The sequence below is a fragment of the Lissotriton helveticus genome, chromosome 3_1 (genome assembly GCF_964261635.1).
Source record: "Lissotriton helveticus chromosome 3_1, aLisHel1.1, whole genome shotgun sequence".
NCBI classification, from domain to species: domain Eukaryota; kingdom Metazoa; phylum Chordata; class Amphibia; order Caudata; family Salamandridae; genus Lissotriton; species Lissotriton helveticus.
The window spans coordinates 671,989,700-672,012,025 of record NC_136061.1 but is presented as its reverse complement, the minus strand read 5'-3'; the positions used below and the strand labels follow the sequence as shown (position 1 = coordinate 672,012,025).

General features: G+C 51.0%; 1 long non-coding RNA gene across 1 annotated transcript in view; it reads right to left on the bottom strand.

The window, feature by feature from the left end:
- The window catches only part of LOC144824707 (uncharacterized), a 36,648-nt gene extending 15,069 nt beyond the window's left edge, over window positions 1-21,579 (bottom strand). Inside the window, exon 1 of the long non-coding RNA XR_013609070.1 lies at window positions 21,539-21,579. This is a non-coding gene — a long non-coding RNA (uncharacterized LOC144824707). The remainder of the gene's footprint in view (window positions 1-21,538) is intronic.
- Window positions 21,580-22,326: the final 747 nt, after the last annotated feature.

Genomic DNA, 22,326 nt, shown 5'->3' with positions numbered 1-22,326 from the left:
CCACTCATACTGACTGCCGGTCAGCTACCGTTAACAGATGCCCCCACATGGATATGATGTAAACCAAAAGTTCAGCTCCGCACTCCGGCCCCGGAACTGCCACTCCTTGGCAAGTACGGGCCGCGATACGAGCCCAAGTAGAGGCTTGCGCTGCAGGAATGGGAGAGGCCCAGAGCGTCTCTCTCCGAGCCCGCACCACCCCCCTCCCACTCCCCTCCCCACCAGGCACACGTTACCTGGGGGGGTGCAACGTTGCTCTGCTCTCCCCGCGAGTTGGGCCTCCGGTGCAACTTTGTGGATTCCGGGCAAGGTAACTCAGGCCCTCCCTCGACGGGGTTGGTTTGAGGGCCCGCTCTGGCAACGGCAGGCTCGGGCCGGCGGCTCAGCTCCTCTGGGACTGCCGGTCCAGGCGGCTTGTGCTACGAAGATCTCAGACTGCAACAGGGCACACGCACACAGCATCGCTGACACTCACTTGAGCTTCGGTTGTGCACGATCACTGGGCACTCCTCACGAAGGTCTCAGGCTGCACGAAGCACACAGCGTCGCTGAGACTCATTTGGACTTCGGGTGCAAGATAACAGGGCAATCCTCATGAAGGTCTCAGGCTGCCAAAGCACACAGCGTCGCAGAGACTCACTTGGACTCTAGGTGCAAGTTAACAGGCAATCCTCACGAAGGTCTCAGGCTGCACAAAGCACACGCACACAGCGTCGCTGAGACTCACTTGGACTTCAGGTCCCCAAGATCACAGGGCAATTCTTACGAGGGTCTCAGGCTGCAAAAAGCACATGCACTCAACGTCGTTGAGACTCACTTGGACTCCGAGTGTGCACGATAACAGGGCAATCTTGTGTTCAGAATTGATCTACATGTGCAACTTAGCTTGAAAGGTGCCCTAGTATATCGCCATCCGGGAACACTCCTCTATTCCATCACTCAGCTCATGGACCTGATCTCCCCTTATGTCATCTCATCTAAAAAAAAATGTTTGCTTCTCAGTGATCTGAATATACACAGCAAAAACCCTAGCGATCTTGACGCTTCCTCCTTCCTGACTGAGCTAACCACACCTGAGATGACCAAAATCAATAAAGAACCTACTCTTGTAGCAGGGCACACGCTATATTTAATCCAAACTCGCCCAATCTCCTTTGCGGAACAACCTACCCTCTCATATGGTCAGACCACTCTAAAATAGAATTCTGCATTTAGGGACCTAAAGAGCATAACGTCCCTAAAAGATACACCTTCAGGAGGAACAGACAGTGGCATAAACTGACCCCCACTCTCTTTCAAGACACTTTTGTTCCACCACAGAATACAGACTCGGACAATGTAGAAACGTCTGACAGCCTTTCAGGCAAACATGGAGTCCACAATAGGCACGTTGAAACACTTGAAAACACACTGTGCTGTCTCTAAACGCCCACAGACACCTTGGTACACCACTAATCTCCGGACAGAAAAAAAGCCAGTGAAAGAAACTAGAACGACACTGGTGACGCACACATGATCATCACAATATAGAAAGGTTTAAATCTGCCCTAACCAAATACCATAGCAACCTAAAATCAGCTAGAAAAATTCATATTGCAAACCTACTTGATCAGGCAGATAATTCCTCCAAAGCACGATTCCAGGTCCTCAACACATTCATCAACCCTAAAGCATGTAATACGGACGAGGAGCCATCTCAGACACTATGTGATAATATGCAGGATACCTCACCTCTAAAACAGACAATATCCATAATAAGATCGAGGCAGCTAACAGCGTCCGATTAAGCGCCAATTCCCCTCTACCATGCCTAACATGCACAAATTAGACGAATTTCCTTCGCTCTCCCTTGAGGAATGCGAAGCCCTATTAAAAACGACTAAATCTGGCTCTCCTTTAGACCCGATCTCAGCCAAGATCTCCGTCTTGCATGCCAATCAGCTCGCTGCCCCTATTTGATCCATCTTAAATAGTTCCTTAAAGGAAGACAGGCTCCCTGGGGAATGGAAAGCAGCTCAGATCTTGCACATCAGGAAAAATGTCAAACTCCCCCCAGATGATGTCACTAACTATAACTACCGTCCCATTTCATTACTCCTGTTACAAAGTAAACTACTAGAGAAACATATAAATGAACATCTGAGCAGCTTCATAGAATCCCCCGATAGCCTTGATCCCTCACAATCAGGATTCCGACCTAGCCCCAGCACGGAAACGGCACTAGTGACAGTTACAGATAACATCTGAATGCAAGCAGACAGGGGTCAGGCTGTACTTCTCATACTGCTTGAGCTGTCTGCAGCATTAGATACCATCTTCCACCAGATCTTGCTGGGAAGGCTCAGAGATATAGGTATCGAGGGGATTGCACTAAAATGGATGACGAACTTTCTAGCAGAGAGAACGCAAACCATCAACCATAGCCCTTTTAGATCACAGACCACCAAGGTTACTAAGGGGGTACCCCAGGGCTCATGTTTGAGCCCTACCCTATTCAACATTTATGTTACACCACTTGCGAACCTAATAAACTCAGGGTTCATACAATCTCCTGTGCCGACGACACAACTGCTTCTCTCTTTTGACAAGAATAACACCAGCATTAAGGCCACCTTTTCGGAGGGCATGAAAACCATCACTGACTGGATGAGCAACAACTTCCTTCAGTTGAATGCTGAGAACAGAAATGTTATTCAGAAAAGCAGTAACAAGGTGGTCTCCCAATTGGTGGCCAAGAGAAATTGGTCCAGCTTCGTCCCCCAAACTAGTGGTAAAGAACCTAGGGGTCCAAATTGATCAGAAGCTAAACTTGGAGGAGCATGCCACCTCAACCGCTATGGCCTGTTTCCATATACCAAGTCTACTTCGCAGAGTCTTCCCCTTACTTCTGAAATCCACTCCACACGGAAAGCTTTGATACAAGCATTGGTCACAAGTCGTCTGAACTACTGCAATGCACTGTCGATTTCCGCCAAGGAATCTTCCCTAAACACACTGCAAGTAGTCCAGAACACAGCAGCTCAATTGGTGACCAATGCCCCTCCTAGAACAGCTTCACTTCCTCAACTCTGTAAATTGCACTGGCTCCCCATTCAAAAAAAGTTTAAATTCAAGATCTCCTGTATGGTCTATAAAGCCCTTAACAACTTGGGACCTAGGTACATTACAGATAAACTGATCTGATAGAAACCTTTCAGGACCCTCCGCTCTGTGTCCAAAGAGCTCCTTCTTATGCCTCGCATAAAACAAACTTGGTTGGTGGGGAACATCCTTCTCTTATGTAGCCTCATTTCTTTGGAACCAGTTGCCCATCCACCTCCGTCTCTCCACCAACTATACATCCTTCAGAAAGCAGTAAAAAACGTCTGATTACCCGGTATTGTTGTCTAGGGCCATCATAGCACGGAGATACCCCGGTTGGGGTGATTCATGCGCTCTATAAATGACAACCAAAAAAATAATCCTCACTAAGGTCTCAGGCTGCACAAAGAACATGCACACAGCGTCGCTGAGACTCACTTGGACTCCGGTGCACATGATCACAGGACAATCCTCACAAAGGGCTTAGGCTGCAAAAAGCACACGCACACAGCATCGCTGAGACTCGCTTGGACTCCAGGTGCCCACGATCACAGGGCAATTCTTACGAGGGTCTCAGTCTGCAAAAAGCACACGCACACAGCATGGCTGAGACTCTCCTGGAAACTTGTGTTCCTGAGTTTCCGCAACAGGGAGCCAGCTCACCTCGGGCCCTTGGGGATAAGTTACCTCCTGACACAGCAAAGTCCTTTCAAGCAGGGGGGCACAGCAAAGTCCCTTTAGCCTCTCCTTGGTTAAAGCCTCAAACTGCAGGCAAGCCCCAAAACACACAGCAAGGGTCAGTCCTTTCCTTCAGTCTCTTCAACTGTTTCTTCCTTGGCAGAGGTTTCTCTTGACCACGAAGTAGGTTCAATCTTTTTCAGTCTTAATCAATCCATTTCTCCAATGTTTAGGGGCTTCAGCTCTCATACCCCTACATGTCTTCGTGTTCAGGGACACTGACCCCTGTTCAAACCAGTTCTGGGTGCCTCCCTGCCAGTGACTACACCTTCCTTTGATAAATGGGGGTCTGGATTCTCAATCGCTCAGCAGGAGATAGGCCCATTGTTTTATGGCAGCAACCCAGGCCTCTTCACCTCTAGGAGCTACCCCCCCCCCCCACCCCACCCCCACACTCCAGATGCAGGTCAGCCTGTTGCGGTCTCACCTCCTCCCCTTGGTCAATACATTCCCCAGATCCTATCACTGTCAAATCTAGACAGTCAATCCACAAACCGGCAGAGACACGCAACTGTTAGAGCACAAAAACCCAGCCACTCCTAAAAGAGTGGTTTCTAAACACAATGCAAAAACCACCTTCACAAAAAGATGTGTTCTGGAATTGTGAGTTAAGGCACACTAAACCTCACCTCTCTATCTTAAGCCTATGGGAATATAGGCTGGAAACATATTACACAGCCTCCCCATTCTGTCCTATGGGCAAGATGGCCTGTCAACAGTGAAAAACGAAATGGAGAGTATTTCACGGTCAGGACATGGTACAAACCTCAGTACATGTCCTGCCTTTCACATACACTGCACCCTGCCCAGTGGGGTACCCTGGAACTACCATAGGGGTGTCTGATGTGCATAAAAAGGGATGGGTAAGGCCTGGCAAGAAGGTGCACGTGTCAGGACAACATGGCAGTTTAACAAACTGCGCGCAGGCACTGCAGTGGCAGGCCCGAATTCTCTCTTTAAGGCTACTTGTGTGGGTGGCACAACTAGTGCTGCAGGCCCACTAGTAGCTTTTACATTACCAGCCATGGCGCACACAGTGCACTTTACTAGAGACAAAAAACTACAAGTACCAGAGTCCCGAGGGGCGATCCGGAGGAGGGGCTAGCGGTGTGCGCTCCATTGACGACTAAACACAATATGGCTCCCTTGAGCTTTGGGCCGACGGGCTCTTGGACGACGCACCTGCGTGCCGGTTCTGGCATCGAGGCCTTTGACTGTTGTGTGGCGGCCTTCTCTTCCACCCCTAACGATCTTTCTCTACTGATGAGGGAAGTTATCCCGAAACCCGAGACATGTCTCGGGCGATATCCTAAAACCCGGGACATGTATCGGGTCTAGAGATTCATCAGTCCAACAAGTACCGACTTGCACCCACCTGGGTGATCCACTAAAAAACTACAAGTACCAGAGTCCCAAGGGGCGATCCGGAGGAGGGGCTAGCGGTGTGCGCTCCATTGACGACTAAACACAATATGGCTCCCTTGAGCTTTGGGCCGACGGGCTCTTGGACGACGCACCTGCGTGCCGGTTCTGGCATCGAGGCCTTTGACTGTTGTGTGGCGGCCTTCTCTTCCACCCCTAACGATCTTTCTCTACTGATGAGTGAAGTTATCCCGAAACCAGAGACATGTCTCGGGCGATATCCTAAAACCCGGGACATGTATCGGGTCTAGAGATTCATCAGTCCAACAAGTACCGACTTGCACCCACCTGGGTGATCCACTAAAAAACTACAAGTACCAGAGTCCCGAGGGGCGATCCGGAGGAGGGGCTAGCGGTGTGCGCTCCATTGACGACTAAACACTTGACTAGAGACTACTAGTAAGAAAAACATACCAATCATGGACAACCAATTACCATTACACTTTGGGCACTTTAATATTGCTGATCAGTGCTAAAGTGCAGAGTCTTAAAACCCCCAAATAACTAGGTCAGAAACAATACAGGAGGAAGGCAAAAAGTTCCGGAATGACTCTGCAGAAAGGGCCAAGTCCAACGCAACCCCCATCCAGCCAAAACACCGGGTAGACCAATCACTACCTTGATGGGCTTCCCTGCTTTGGGCGACAGAACATGGACCATGGCTCGCAACAGCAGGGGCATATTCCAGTTCTACGGCAATCTGAACCCATTTGGATCCCTCTGTCCATACTCTCAGGGCCCCCCAAGCTAACCCAGGGGGACCCATCTCCTCAGCTGGGGACCCCATCTGTGCAGTGCCTAAACTTACTTTGCTCACAGATGTGTCCACACTGGTAGACCGTACACACATGGCCAACAGTGGTGTGGCCCAGTCCACCCTCGAGGTGTGGCTCCAGCACCCTTCCCAGGGGCAACTCTGTCCACCAGGACAACCAGCCACAGTGGCCACTGACAGCTGTCAGTGATCAGAGCCAGGCCCCATGCCTTTCAGGCCTCTCTAACCTCTGTAGTGTCAAAGCGGGGTCAGTAGCCCCAGGTGCCTGGCACCTTTCCTTCACTCTCCCTTCTGCCAAGTCAGGTATGGCATTCTGACACTGGCCCGCCAGCCCAGGGTCTGTACCCTCCGGCTGGAAAAGAGACTGGGGTGCGTAAACTGGTGGGATGCTGGTTACAGCAGTCACCCTCAGTTCACCTGACACTTTGGGATTCCCCCCTCCCCCCCAACCAGGTCCTGGGTCAAGGTATCAGGTAACTTGGGACACAGCCCCCTCCCACTCCTTCAGGACAGGACGTGGGACCCTATACCCCTCCCACTACATTGGGACCTATCTGGGCTACCACAAACCTCCCCTACCTCACTTGGTTGGGGAAAACCTGAACCACTCCCTTCTGGGTCACTCCCAAAAGCTTCCTCAGACTCCCGGGAATCCACCCAAAGGTTCGCCTCCTGCACAACCTCCCTGGAATCAAAGAACTTGCACCCTACCAGGTTTAGGAATAGCTCTGGAAAACAGTGACTTAAAATATGCTCTCCAACAAATGAATCACACCCTCCCACACCCCCACAGTTAACCAAGCGATCCTGTGCCTCATCCTAAAGTGCCTCACACACGTACCCCACACCACTCTCCTGGGATTGGCAAGACAGTGGGGAATCCGCGCTATCCTCTTCCTGCGACTTGGGCCTCCGATGCAACTTTGTGGATTCTGGGCAATGGAACTCAGGCCCTCCCTCAACGGGGTTGGTTCGAGGTCCCGCTCTGGCAACAGCAGGCTCGGGCCAGGGGCTCAGCTCCTCTGGGGCTGCCGGTCCGCTGGTGCTAAGAAGATCTCAGGCTGCTACAGGGTACACGCATGCAGCGTTGCCGAGACTCACACAAGCTTCGGTTGTGCACAATCACAGGACACTCCTAAGCAAGGTCTCAGGCTGCACAAAGCACCCAGCGTCACTGACACTCACTTGAACTCCGGGTGCAAGATAACAGGGCAACCCTCAAGAAGGTCTCAGGCTGCACAAAGCACACAGCGTCGCAGAGACTCACTTGAACTCCGGAGCATACAATCATAGGAAAATCATCACGAAGGGCTCAGGCTGCAAAAAGCACACACACTCAGCGTTGCTGAGGCTCGCTTGGACCCCCCACACTCCAGATGCAGGTCAGCCTGTTGCTGTCTCACCTCCTACCCTGGGTCAAGACATTCCCCAGATCCTATCACTGCCAAATCCAGACAGTCAATCCTCAACCGGGCAGAGACACGCAAATGTTAGAGCACAAAAACCCAGCCACTTCTAAAAGAGTGGTTTCTAAACACAATGCAAAAACCACCTTCACAAAAAGATGTGTTATTGACTTGTGAGTTAAGGCACACTAAACCTCACCTCTCTATCTTAAGCCTATGGGAATATAGGCTGGAAACATATTACACAGCCTCCCCATTCTGTCCTATGGGCAAGATGGCCTGTCAACAGTGAAAAACAAAATGTAGAGTATTTCACGGTCAGGACATGGTACAAACCTCAGTACATGTCCTGCCTTTCACATACACTGCACCCTACCCAGTGGGGTACCCTGGAACTACCATAGGGGTGTCTGATGTGCATAAAAAGGGAAGGGTAAGGCCTGGCAAGAAGGTGCACTTGTCAGGACAACATGGCAGTTTAACAAACTGCGCGCAGGCACTGCAGTGGCAGGCCCGAGTTCTCCCTTTAAGGCTACTTGTGTGGGTGGCACAACTAGTGCTGCAGGCCCACTAGTAGCTTTTGCGTTACCAGCCATGGCGCACACAGTGCACTTTACTAGAGACTTTACTAGGAAGAAAAACATACCAATCATGGACAACCAATTACCATTACACTTTGGGCACTTTAATATTGCTGATCAGTGCTAAAGTGCAGAGTCTTAAAACCCCCAAATAACCAGGTCAGAAACAATACAGGAGGAAGGCAAAAAGTTCCAGAATGACCCTGCAGAAAGGGCCAAGTCCAACACAACCCCCTTCCATCCAAAACACCGGGTAGACCAATCACTACCTTGATGAGCTTCCCTGCTTTGGGCGACAGAACATGGACCATGGCTCCCAACAGCAGGGGCATATTCCAGTTCTACGGCAATCTGAACCCATTTGGATCCCTCTGTCCATACTCTCAGGGCCCCCCAAGCTAACCCAGGGGGACCCATCTCCTCAGCTGGGGACCCCATCTGTGCAGTGCCTAAACTTACTTTGCTCACAGATGTATCCACACTGGTAGACCGTACCCACATGGCCAACAGTGGTGTGGCCCAGTCCACCCTCGAGGTGTGGCTCCAGCACCCTTCCCAGGGGCAACTCTGTCCACCAGGACAACCAGCCACAGTGGCCACTGACAGCGGTCAGTGATCAGAGCCAGGCCCCATGCCTTTCAGGCCTCTCTAACCTCTGTGGTGTCAAAGCGGGGTCAGTAGCTCCAGGTGCCTGGCACCTTTCCTTCACTCTCCCTTCTGCCAAGTCAGGTATGGCATTCTGACACTGGTCCGCCAGGCCAGGGTCTGTACCCTCCAGCTGGACAAGAGACTGGGGTGCGTCAACTGGTGGGATGCTGCTTACAGCAGTCACCCTCAGTTCACCTGACACTTTGGGATTCCCCCTCCCCCCCCCAACCAGGTCCTGGGTCTCGGTATCAGGTAACTTGGGACACAGCCCCCTCCCACTCCTTCAGGACAGGACGTGGGACCCTATACCCCTCCCACTACATTGGGACCTATCTGGGCTACCAACAACCTCCCCATCCTCACTTGGTTGGGGAAAACCTAAACCACTACCTTCTGGGTCACTCCCAAAAGCTTCCTCAGACTCTCGGGAATCCACCCAAAGGTTTGCCTCCTGCACAACCTCCCTGGAATCAAAGAACTTGCGCCCTACCAGGTGTAGGCATAGCTCTGGAAAACAGTGACTTAAAACATGCTCTCCAACAAATGAACTCACACCCTCCACCCCCACAGTTAACCAAGCGATCCTGTGCCTCATCCTAAAGTGCCTCACACACGTACCCCACACCACTCTCCTGGGATTGGCAAGACAGTGGGGAATCCGCGCTATCCTCTTCCTGCGACTTGGGCCTCCGATGCAACTTTGTGGATTCCGGGCAATGGAACTCAGGCCCTCCCTCAACGGGGTTGGTTCGAGGTCCCGCTCTGGCAACAGCAGGCTGGGGCCAGGGGCTCAGCTCCTCTGGGGCTGCAGGTCCGCTGGTGCTATGAAGATCTCAGGCTGCTACAGGGCACAGGCACACAGCGTCGCTGAGACTCACACGAGCTTCGGTTGTGCACAATCACAGGACACACCTCAGCAAGGTCTCGGGCTGCACGAAGCACCCAGTGTCGCTGAGACTCACTTGAACTCCGGGTGCAAGATAACAGGGCAACCCTCAAGAAGGTCTCAGGCTGCACAAAGCACACAGCATCGCAGAGACTTACTTGAACTCCGGAGCACACGATCATAGGAAAATCATCACAAAGGGCTCAGGCTGCAAAAAGCACACACACACAGCGTCGCTGAGACTCACTTGGACGCCGGTGCACACGATCAAAGGATAATCCTCACGAAAAGCTCATGCTGCAAAGGCACACGCGCACAGCGTCGCTGAGACTCTCCTGGAAACTTGTGTTCCTGAGTTTCCGCAACAGGGAGCCAGCTCATCTCGGACCCTTGGAGATAAGTTACTTTCAGACACTGCAAAGTCCTTTCAAGCAGGGGAAACTACACACAGCAAAGTTACTTTAGCCTCTCCTTGGTTAAAGCAGCAAACTGCAGGCTAGCCCCAAAACACACAGCAAGGGTCAGTACTTTCCTTCAGTCTCTTCAGCAGTTTCTTCCTGGGCATAGGTTCCTCTTGACCACGAAATAGGTTCAATCCTTTTCAGTCTTGATCAATCCATTTCTCCAAAGTTCAGGGGCTTCAGCTCTCAGTTATACCCCTAAATGTCTGAAGTCTTTGTGTTCGGGGGCACTGACCCCTATTCAAACCAGTTCTGGGTGCCTCCCTGCCAGTGACACCTTCCTTTGATTAGTGGGGGTCTGGATTCTAAATCACTCAGCAGGAGATGGGACCCTTGTTTTATGGCAGCAACCCAGGCCTCTTCACCGCTAGGGGCTACTCCTTCCCCCTGCACTCCAGATGCAGATCAGCCTGTTGCGGTCTCACCTCCTCCCCTGGGTCAAGACATTCCCCAGATCATATCACTTTCAAATTCAGACAGTCAATCCACAACTAGGCAGAGACTTTAAAAATGTCAAACACAAAAACCCAGCCACTTCTAAAAGAGTGGTTTCTAAACAATGTAAAAGTCACTTTCACAAAAAAATGTGTTATTGAATTGTGGGTTCAGGCACACTAAACTTCACCTCTCCATCTTAAGCCTATGGGAAGAAAGGCTGGAAACATTACAAAGTCTCCCCATTCTGTCCTATGGGCAAGATGGCCTTTCAAAAGTGAAAAGCAAAATGGAGTGTATTTAACTGTCAGGACATGGTACACACCTCAGTACATGTCCTACTTTTCACATAAACTGCACCCTGCCCAGGGAGGTCCCCGGTCCCTGCCATAGGGGTGTCTAATGTGCATAAAAAGGCAAGGGTAAGGCCTGGCAAGTGGGTGCACTTGTCAGAACATGGCAGTTTAACAAACTGCGGGCAGGCACTGCAGTGGCAGGCCTGGAGTTCTCTTTAAGGCTACTTGTGTGGGTGGCACAACTAGTGCTGCAGGCCCACTAGTAGCTTTTGCATTACCAGCCCTGGCACACACAGTGCGCTTTACTAGTAAGGCAAACATACCTATCATGGACGACCAATTACCATTAGACTTTACACAGAGCTTATGCACTTTAGCACTGATCAGCATTAATAAAGTGCCCATAGTCCTAAAACCAACAAAAACAGGTCAGAAACAATACAGGAGGAAGGCAAAAAGTTCCAGTATGACCCTGCAGGAAGGGCCAAGTCCAACAACTCCTCACATGCCCATCAAGGATAGGCTGGTTATCCAACGTTTATCCAACGGTTTAAACCACCTGCATCCTTCTCCCTCCCCTGCAATGTATGCCTAATGACTTTTTAAAAAAAAAATTGCATCCTATGTCCTGCTATGCAATTTCTTTCTTACCCACAGGTCAAGCTAGCACTATATAAAACTTAATAAATAAATCTTCGCAGAATTCAGAGCACTAACCAATAATCTAATTACTCATTTTGAAATAAAAATCGGGCTGTCCCCATTATCCTCTTCCTCCTATATTTAAACAAGCCCCTGAGATCCTTGAACTAAGTCCAACCTCCATTTTTAACTCAATGTTCACAGGTGTCTTTTCCTCTATTTGGAAGACGACCTCGATTCTACCCCTTCTGAAAAAAAAAAAAAACAACCTGGATGCACTTGACCCAGGCAACTATTGTCCTATCTTGAGTCTTCCAGTTCCAGCTAAATTGGGAGGAAAAAGTTATGAACAAGCTTACATCATATCTATATGATCATAACTTGCTGGATGAGTCTAGATTTGGTTTTAGGTCAGAACATAGCACTGAACCAGCCCTAATAAAGGCCACCGAGGATATAAGAGCAGTAATGGACCCGGGGGGCGCTGCGGCTCTTGTCCTGCTAGACCGGTCGGCGGCCTTCGACATGGTAGACCATAAGACGCTACTTAAACATTTGAATTCTCTTGGCATTTCTGGAAAGGCATTGCATTGGTCTCCTCCTTTCTAGCCGATAGGATACAATCAGTTGCCCTGGGTAATTTCACTTCCTAGTCCTTCACACGCCCATGTGGAGTTCCACAGGGTTGCTCTTTAAGCTCTATGCTCTTTAATATACAGGTTTCCGAACTGGCATTAATAAGATCTTTTGGGATAGCACTAACATCCTACTTGGATGACACCCAGATTGTGGTATCCATCAGTATAAATACTCAACCACCAGTAAAAAGATTTAGGGACTGCATGACAGTAGTCAGCTCATGGATGAGTTTGCACTACCTTAAGCTAAATTCTGAGAAAACAGAGGTGATACTGTTCAGTAACTATTCCCCCACCTGGTCTCAGATTTGGTGGCCAGATGACCTGGGAACAGAACCAATCCCAGTCCCTAAAGCCAACAAGCATTTACAATGCAATGGTCTAGGCATTATTAAAGGTAGAGCTATTGGCATTGCTCATGACTTTTTTTAAAAATCATAAATAAATGGCAGTCAAGCAAGCTTTATTCGACGATTGTCATAAAAGCATACAGTACATATAGGTGTGTTTAAAATAATAAATACTTAGAATTTAGGTAAAATAGAACTAGTAAAAACATAAATACTCTTAAAAAGGTACATATTGCACAAAAGATGAGTAAGAAAATGTTTGCATCCATAATATAAAATTAATTTGTTAACAGTTTAAATCTAATGGACCATGCCCACCCCAGAAATTTTGCCGTGGCTACATACAGTCATATTAGTGCAGGTACGAATTATTTTAAGTGCAGCCAGTCCACTGTTGGTGCCCAACAACCTGCACATTGGGCGCAGCCAAAACCGGCGGGAGGCCACGTATGCTGGACATTCAAACAATAAATGTCCAATAGATTCAGAGAACGCCGGGCATCCTGGACAAGAAGGCTTACCCCCTGAAGACCATCTGCTGGTAAGAGCCCTTACAGGCAAACTCCCAACTCTCAATTGGAAGTAAAGTTTACGGTCCAAGGGTTTCAGAATAGTGTCCCAGAAAGCTTCTAAATTTGGGCCCTCTTTAATGTCCAAAAACATACCGGTCAAGGAACAGGGATCCGTTTTCCTAAAGAGTTTGTGGGCCACAGACTTCCAATAAAGGTCCTTGAGTACCTTCTTGGAGGGAAACCTTGCGTTCGGTGGATCCTCCCACAGTTCTCTGAGGCCAAGTTCACACAGAACACCCCAAATATGCACCAGCCACTTGAATTTATGGGAATTGCCACTGGTAATTATATCCAGCAATCCCAGAGTATAGGTGGCCAGTTCTGGCGTGGTCCAGATCCGCCTCCAGTATAAAACTGGGCGTAACAGAGCCCCACACACAGAGCCCCCCCCCCCACACACACACAGAGCCCCCCCCCACACACACACAGAGCCACACAGCCCCATACACAGAGCCCCCCCCCCACACACACACACAGAGCCCCCCCCCACACACACACACAGAGCCCCCCCCCCACACACACACACACAGAGCCGCCACACACACACACGCACAGCCAGGGGGCAGGGGACCCAGCACAGCCAGGGGGCAGGGGACCCAGCACAGCCAGGGGGCAGGGGACCCAGCACAGCCAGGGGACCCAGCACAGCCAGGGGGCAGGGGACCCAGCACAGCCAGGGGGCAGGGGACCCAGCACAGCCAGGGGGCAGGGGACCCAGCACAGCCAGGGGACCCAGCACAGCCAGGGGGCAGGGGACCAAGCACAGCCAGGGGGCAGGGGACCAAGCACAGCCAGGGGACCAAGCACAGCCAGGGGACCAAGCACAGCCAGGGGGCAGGGGACCAAGCACAGCCAGGGGACCAAGCACAGCCAGGGGACCAAGCGGGGGCAGGGGACCAAGCGGGGGCAGGGGACCAAGCGGGGGCAGGGGGCAGGGGACCAAGCACAGCCAGGGGGCAGGGGACCAAGCACAGCCAGGGGGCAGGGGACCAAGCACAGCCAGGGGGCAGGGGACCAAGCACAGCCAGGGGGCAGGGGACCAAGCGGGGGCAGGGGACCAAGCGGGGGCAGGGGACCAAGCGGGGGCAGGGGACCAAGCACAGCCAGGGGGCAGGGGACCAAGCACAGGCAGGGGGCAGGGGACCAAGCACAGCCAGGGGGCAGGGGACCAAGCACGGGCAGGGGGCAGGGGACCAAGCGGGGGCAGGGGACCAAGCACAGCCAGGGGGCAGGGGACCAAGCACAGCCAGGGGGCAGGGGACCAAGCACAGCCAGGGGACCAAGCACAGCCAGGGGACCAAGCACAGCCAGGGGACCAAGCACAGCCAGGGGACCAAGCACAGCCAGGGGGCAGGGGACCAAGCACAGCCAGGGGGCAGGGGACCAAGCACAGCCAGGGGACCAAGCACAGGCAGGGGACCAAGCACAGGCAGGGGGCAGGGGACCAAGCACAGCCAGGGGGCAGGGGACCAAGCACAGCCAGGGGGCAGGGGACCAAGCGGGGGCAGGGGACCAAGCGGGGGCAGGGGACCAAGCACAGCCAGGGGGCAGGGGACCAAGCACAGCCAGGGGGCAGGGGACCAAGCACAGCCAGGGGGCACTAAAATGCTGATATTTACACTGTAGAGTTTTATTGTAAATGAGTAGCGGAGCAATAAACTGGGTCACTGTGGGTGCATCTGGGCACAAAAAAGAGTGGGAGGTTCTCTAAAACTGTTGGAGTCTTCAATAATATTAATAAATAAATATCCTGAGGTCTCTAGGCCCTCGGAGCAGAGTCCGGGGTCAGTGGGAGGAGGTGACAGATGTCTCCGGACCCGCGGTTGTCTGACCTCGGGATAGAAGGCTGCCCCAGCACAGTCAGGCGAAGGGTTCTACACATACAAACACACCCCGCTGCCTGCGAAGAGCCCCAGACTTCGCTCTGTACAAGTAACTCAAAAGCAGGGCTTACCATGTGCTCTGGTCACGGGGCTGCATCTCACTAGCCCGACAGCACAGGGCTTCACCCTCCCGAGCCTGACAGCGCAGGGCTGCACCCTCCTGGCCTGATATTGTAGGCAGGGCACAAGTCCTAAAAAAAGAAGTGGGGGGACTCTCCAAGGTAGGCGTGGTCACAGGAAGTGACATCACGACAGGAAGTGACATCACAACAGGAAGTGGCATCACAGCAGGAAGTGACATCACATGTAAGGCAGATCTATCATTTGCATATAATGCAAGATTTAACAATTGAAGCTGCTTGGTACTTAAGCCTGTGACTTAAGGTCCCTGCATGGAGGAATTAGCAGCCCAAATGTGGATGAAGTTTGGCGAAGGTGACATGAACACATTTTCAAAACGCTACAGGAAAGTTTGACTGCAAGATTTAGTATACATTACAGGTTCCCAGAGAGGCTGCTTCCCACACTCGATAATGACTATTACACACAGTAGGGCTCCATATTCACGTTATTCTATTGATGAGTGTTATATGTTATCTCCCCACCTATTGTAAACTAGCGACTCTGTATTAAATAGTTTTGTCCCAGCTGCCTCTCTCTAGCTGTGGCTAGATTTATTTATTTTATTTATAAAGTTTTATATAGCGCGAACTTGATCCCGAAGGATATCAGAACGCTTTACAATTTGCAGCAAAGGTAACAAATCAGAACATTAGTCTAACATTGGGAATCTTGGCTGAAGACAATGGAGCTGCCGGGGCATTAGCTTGGGTCAATGCCTAAATTTTAGATATATTAACTGGCCATTGTATTTATTTTAGCAGATTTATTTATTTCTATTTATTTTAGGAAATGTATTTAGTTTTGGTATATTTTAGTTTGACTTATTTGCCTTAATTTACTTCAGTGCAACAAAATATAAACATTGCTTTACTTTGTATTAATACTGTTTATTTTTGTGATAGTTCCTAAAAAAAGGGCCGATTATGACTCATGCATTGTAATGGTTGTTTCCCCCTTTACAGAGACTACTTACTATAAAATCGGGGTGGGCCTAGCTCATGATGTCATTTTGTGGGGACCCCTTGAAGAAAGCGGGCAGAACCTTTGCAAAACTTTGTGCCCCCCTATCCAGTAGTGCAATTATCCAAACACTGACAGGATTGAGCCTAAATTAAAAATATACTGACATACGTAATGCCAAGTCAGACGTCATCATGGAGTCATGTTTAAATGAACAATCCAGCACCATCCTACACCTCCCCATTCCACAAAATTATACAATTCAGACCAACAACACAAACTAGAAGGGGGCGTTGCTGTCATCATTAAACATTCCATGTGGAAACAGCGACACACGGAAGAACACACAAGGGTACACCATCATACTACTTACATTTTGTAGCCTGGTGTCAATTGTTCAATGCAGGGCGTAATTTGTGCCAGTGCTTAGCGCCGGCACTTAATTGGCAGGGCCGGGTCTAGTGGGACTCTGATTCTACACGCACGAGGCGCACAGTGCATGTAAAATGTTTTCATTTAACTTACAGCACACTTGCTAGTACTAATACTTAATTAACTCCTCAAGTCTCGTGCAGCCGCATCGCATTGTGTTTAGTTTTTCACATCTCAGTTTACCCTTAATTGTTCACGATCACTTGAATAATGAAATATTCTGAGTGGGAGAGCTCTTTGGCAGCACTCTGCCAGGTTTCTCTCTCGTCACTCTCATGCTGCTGTGTTAAAGAGCCTTGGTTCTACCGCACAAAGAATTAGGGTGACCAACTGGCATTGGTGCAAATTCAGGACGGTGAGTGTAAAAATTCAGGACAAAGGGTCAAAATTCAGGACACAAATTCAGGACAGGAGGTCAAAATTCAGGACAAAACTTTAGGACAATAGGTACGTTTTACAGACACATCAGAGGTTGTGCAATAGTATATAAGTAAGCCCAGCCATTTCCAAAAGTATTCAACCATTTGCAAACCTATCCATCATGTATCCTTCCATCTATCATTTCACTCATCCCTCCCTTCATCCATCCCCTCATCCATCCTTTCACTCATCCTCCATTATCCATCCACCCTTTCACCCTATCCATCTGTACACTTATCCATCCACTCTTCATCCCATCCATCCATTCACTCATCCATTCAGCCATTTACCCTTTCACCAATCCAGCCATCCTTTCACTTACTAATCCTTCCACCCATCCACTCTTTTAGTCATCCATCCATCCTCCCTTTCTCTCTCCATCGACCCTTTCACTTAGCCTTCCTTCCTTCCATCCATCCATCCACCCACCCATCCATCCATCTACTCATCCACTCATGAATCCATCCATTGCCCCTATCACTCATCCATCTATCATTTCACTCCTTCACACATCTATTCATCCTTTTGTCCATCTACTCTCCCTTTCACTCACTCATCCATACTTACACCCACCCTTTCACTCATATGTCCATTCATTCACCCTTGCACTTATCAATCCATCCATCCATCATTTCACACATCCACCTACCCCCCATCATCCACCCACCATCCACACACCCACTCATCCATCCTTTCACCCACCCACCATCCAATCCACTGATCCATCCTTTCACCCATCCACCATCCACCCACCCACTCATCCATCCATCCTTTCACCCACCCACTCATCATCCATCCATCCATCCTTTCACCCACCCACTCATCATCCATCCATCCATCCTTTCACCCACCCACATATCCATCCATCCATCCCTTCACCCACTCTCCATCCATCCATCCTTTCACCCACCCATCCATCCATCCCTTCACCCACTCTCCATCCATCCATCCTTTCACACACCCATCATCCATCCATCCATCCATCCGTCCTTCCCCTCATCATCCATCCATCCATCCCCTCATCATCCTTCCCCTCATCATCCGTCCATCCTTTTCCCTCATCATCCATCCATCCTTTTCCCTCATCATCCATCCTTCCCCTCATCATCCATCCATCCTTTTCCCTCATCATCTATCCATCCATCCGTCCTTCCCCCTCATCATCCATCCATCCATCCTTTCCCCTCATCATCCATCCATCCATCCATCCTTCCCCTCATCATCCATCCATCCTTCCCCTCATCATCCATCCATCCTTCCCCTCATCATCCATCCTTTCACCCACCCCCTCATCATCCATCCATTCCCTCATCATCAATCCATCCATCCCCTCATCATCCATCCATCCACCCTTCCCCTCATCATCCATCCTTTCACCCACCCCATCATCCATCCATCCATCCTTCCCCTCATCATCCATCCATATATCCATCCTTCCCCTCATCATCCATCCATCCATCCATCCACCCTTCCCCTCATCATCCATCCTTTCCCGTCATCCATCCATCCTTCCCCTCATCCATCCTTCCTTTCATCCATCCTTCCCCTCACCCATCCATCCATCCTTCCCCTCATCATCCATCCTTTCCCGTCATCCATCCATCCATCCCCTCATCCATCCTTCCTGTCATCCATCCATCCTTTCCCCTCACCCATCCTTCCATCCCATCCATTTATCCTGCCCTTCATCCATCCATCCTTCCCCTTACCCATCCATCCATCCCATCCATTTATCCTGCCCCTCATCCATCCATCCTTCCCCTCCATCCATCCATCCATCTCCTCATCCATCATCCTTCCCCTCACCCATCCATCCATCCCATCCATTTATCCTGCCCCTCATCCATCCATCCTTCATCCTTCCCTTCATCCATCCTTCCTTTCATCCATCCTTCCCCTCACCCATCCACCCATCCCATCCATCTATCCTGCCCTTCATCCATCCATCCTTCCCCTCCATCCATCCATCCTTCCCCTCATCCATTTATCCTTCCCCTCATCCATTTATCCTTCCTCTCATCCATCCTTCCCCTCCATCCCTCATCCTTCCCCTCATCCATCTTCCCCTCATCAATCATCCAGCTACCCTTCCACCCATACATCCAGCTATTTACATTTTCTCTCCATCCTTCCCCTCACTCATCAATCCATCTATCCTCTCTCATTATCCATTTATTCAATCTTTCATTCATCCATTCACCCTTTCACTAATTCATCCAGCCATTCACACATCCCTTCACTTACTCACTCGCCCACCTTTCCATATTAATTTTGAGCTGAGCCCTTTTGAGAAGAGGCCCATCAAGAACTTCACCCTCGCTGCAGGGGCCGTTCCAGGACTGGGACAGAAGCCACCCAGGGCGGAGACAGGATCCACCACAGGGGGGGACAAGAGCCATCACAGGCGGGGGTGGACTGGAGCCACAACATGCGGGACAGGAGCCATCACAGGCGGGGGTGGACTGGAGCCACCACATGGGGGACAGGAGCCATCACAGGCGGGGGTGGACTGGAGCCACAACATGGGGGGACAGGAGCAGGAGTCATCACAGGAGAGGGAAGGTGATCCACCAGGGTGGGCATGCAGTATTCTAGTATCATCTTGGGCTTCTCGCTCCCTCCTGCACAAGACAACGAGAAGACAGGCTCTATGTCCAAAATGCCACTCCCCACTGTGATATACAGTACTTACAGAAGATACTCTAAGAGAACTGATTGAACTGATTGTCCTCCATACTTTGTTCATCAGTGTGGGTGCGATTGTGCCATTTCTTTATTGTATTACATTATGCATGTTTGAAGAACCGAGGTTTGCTTACAAATTAGGGACAGTAATTAAGCTCGGTGAAGAGAAGCAGGTGCTGCCTCGGTGTAATCAGGGGTGTAATCTGGCCGAGTCTAGGATGTTTGGGGCCCTGGGTAGAAATGGATGTGTGAGCCCCCCTCTAAATAGCAGATACAAGACGCATTCAGGGCTGTTTGCATGCGAATGGATGCCCTGCTCCTGAACCTGCAGCACCTCCCTCTGTCACCTTCACGCACCTCTTAACAGCTCATCAAGGGCTGGAGGTGTGAGGGCTGCCATCCCGCTGTGCCTCTACAGTGCTGCTGCTGCTGGGGGTCGGAGCTTTCATACAGCCTCGGAGTCAAGAAGGGAGGTGGGGGCAAGCTGTGCCCGGTTCAAATTACGGAAATGCTTTATTTACTTTGTGCGCGCCGCGCTCCCGTTTTTTTAATGGTGGACGCGGTTTTGATTTAGCAGGGTGGACGGCGTCCACCCTGAAAAACCCTCGGAAATAAGTGGGGGGATGCCGTCCACCCGCGTGGTACCCCGACTCGTGCCCTGATTGTAGGGTTGCCCTTGGCCTGACAATGAAGGGCTGTACCTCCCTACCTGATAGCACGGGGCTGCATCTCCCTGACCTGACAGCGCAGGGCTGCACGCCCCTTGGCATGAGAGCATGGTGGGCTGCGCACCCCCCCCCCCTGGCCCCGGAATGACAGCGCGGGGCTGCACCTCCCTGGCCCGATAGCGCAGGGCTGCACCCCCATGGCCTCACAGCGCAGGGATGCACCCATCTGACTTGGCAGCACAGGGATGCACCTCCCGGGCCTGTAAAGCAGGGCTGCACCTCCATTGCCTGGCAGCTCAGGGTAGCCCTTCCCTGGCCTACAGCATGCTGAAGCCCTTCCTGCCACGTTGCCTGCACTCTCTGGGGCGCTCCTTAAGAGGTTCTAAGAGGAGGCTGGCACACCTAGAGGCTGCTGTGCCGGGCCCTGCTCCTCTGAAGCCAGCCTCCCGCAGATTGGCTGCTCTCCGATGGAACCGCTGCTAAGCCGCATTGCCTGGCCCGGCCCCTTTTCGGTCTGATGTAATTTGGAGAGCCTTTGGAGATGGGCTTCGCGGTCTCTGTGCGCGGGACCCACCCCCACAGAGCCGTACCTACGCTGCGAGCCGGTGCGGATGTGGGCGTGATGGGGCGCTGCACAGTGCGTGGCTGTGGGGTGAAGTGTGTGTCTGCGCGAGCATGTTTGTTCATCTGAACAATGTGTGTCTGGTTTACTTGCTGTCTCTGTCCTGAAGTCCTTTAGTGGTCCTGTGTATACTTTTATAAAACCTCCATCTGTACATTAGAAGAGTCTACAAACTTAAAACACCTCCTGTCCAACATAGTCTTCATAGCACCTCCCTCAGTAGATTAGAACATCCTGCGACCTTAAAACAACTTCTGTCAAACCAACATATACTTTATAGTACCTTCACCTGCCCACCAGAGCAGCAGGAGACGTGGCTTTATGTGGCCTTCACCCGTCAATCAGCACAGCAGAATGAGTGGCTTTGAACACCTTCACCTGCCCTTTAGAAGAGAAGATGACACCGTCACCTGTCCTCATAACGGGGTGAAATAAACTTGCCCACACTGACAAGTCGCCTCACCGTCGTCAGCAGAGACCCTTTATTTTAAAGATGAGACGGAAATCACCTTTCTAATCTAAGCTAAATACACCCCTGTGGTAGGGAGAGGTGGGGGGGGGGGATGTCTCTTCCACCCACCAATCATCAAAAGGTACCTCCGGTAAACAGAAAAATGCCTTGAAACCTCCCAAGCGCTGTGAAAAGACCAAGCTGCTCTCAAAAAGTGCGAGCTTCAGAAGTGTCCTTTGGGAAGTTTTGGTTTCTCTTTCCCGTCTGCAGTGAATGCAGCCCCGACCTGGTTTCTCCACCCACACCCCTCCTCCCTCCCGCCATGCACGGCGCCGCCGAGCTCCGTGCAGAATCCCACCATACCGGTTTGGCCCCCTCCAGCCTCGGCCCCTCACAGGTGCTGGTGTCTGAGGAGAGAGGGAGGGAGGCGGAGAGAGAGAAAGAGGGAGGGAGGCGGAGAGAGAGAGAGAAAGAGGGAGGGAGGCGGAGACAGCGAACAAAGGCTGACTGTCTGCGGGCCCGGGAGCTCCGGCGCAGGACAGCGGCAGAGCCCACCCTGACGTGCACCCTCGCTTGCCTGGCTCTCCTGCCGCCGCGCCAACCAGGCACCCCAAAGATTCACCTGCCTGTACCCCCCCTGCATCGACACAAACATGGCACCCGCAGACCCCTCGCTCCAGCTCAGGCTGACTAAAAGGTGCGCACCTTTATTTGTCGATAAAGGATTTCACCAGGGGCGGTGGGTGACATTTCAAAGTGGTGGGGCGTTCAGTGATTTGCCTCCAGCACCGTAGCGAGCGAGCGAGCCTGAACCCCAAAAGGGGGGTTTGGGGGGGGATTACCCCCCCCCCAAGAAAATTTTGAAAAAAAAGAAGAAAAATCGTGCATTTTCAAGCAAATTTGAGAAAGCAGGAAGGTCAATAAAGCAATTGTGAAAGTGCAGTTATTACATTAATAGATGGCATAACATAGGTAGCTGCTTATTCAGTATAACCACAGAGCTTCATTCATTCCGTCCTATTACGCTCTTACGCTCAGGTGCTGAATTCAGACTATAAGACTTTCATGAAAATCTCAGCTCTAAGAGTAGAAGAAGTTGCACAGCAGTTGGGAAACAGCCTTCACAAAGCATTAGGAAAATGAGAGGCAAT